This window comes from Wasmannia auropunctata, unplaced genomic scaffold (genome assembly GCF_000956235.1).
Source record: "Wasmannia auropunctata unplaced genomic scaffold, wasmannia.A_1.0 LD336060.1, whole genome shotgun sequence".
Taxonomy (NCBI): Eukaryota; Metazoa; Arthropoda; class Insecta; order Hymenoptera; family Formicidae; genus Wasmannia; species Wasmannia auropunctata.
Window position 1 is genome coordinate 1,632,501 of NW_012026830.1, and position 800 is coordinate 1,633,300.

Here is an 800-nt window from a genome sequence, read left to right on the forward strand (position 1 = left end):
GTATCGCGTTGCCCCTCTCGCGGATTTCGTGAGTACATTGTGAGCCGATTCGCTCCTAATCAAGCAATTGAACGTATATCGTTGTCTCGGCACCCGATTTGTGACTCGAAACACATGTTTTTAGGTATTCCCGTCGGGAATCGTGATTCAAACGAAAGGTAAGTAATTTGTGACCAAAACAAAGTGAATATTCATAATTTTTAACCCATTTTCAGGTTTTCCCGCGGACTGTCTAATTTTCGACGCAGGATGATAAAAAGTGGTAAGTATGCATTTTACCGAATCTTTATTTTTCGTCGCTTTTTCGCGAACTTTGTGACGGAAAATCTTCGTCTACCGAAATTATGCAACTCTTGCGAAATTATGAAAAATTATAAAAAATAAGAAACTCATAAAATTTGTGACACCGCATTACGCTCGCGTCATCAGCGTGCTACGCATCGCTTTGTTCTTAATTATACATATGTTAAACCTACATCTATCGACCGACACACTCACACATGCATTAGTGCGCTTACAAACGTCTTCTTAAAACTATTACATGACTGTTCTCTTGAGCCTGTATGTAAATATAATGTATAAAGAAACAAAACGTTAGTAAATGTGGTAATATATATGAATAACACTGTTATCGGCTTAGCATTGCCGTCAAAACCCATTCGGCTGCGGTCAGCATACCATAGGTGATCAAAAATAACAATATAAATGTGGCTACGCCACATATCAGCTCGCGTGCTGACATTTTTAAGGTAATCGCGCGATTATCGCGTCTTCGCTCGCGGCGCTATTGTCCGGCACTG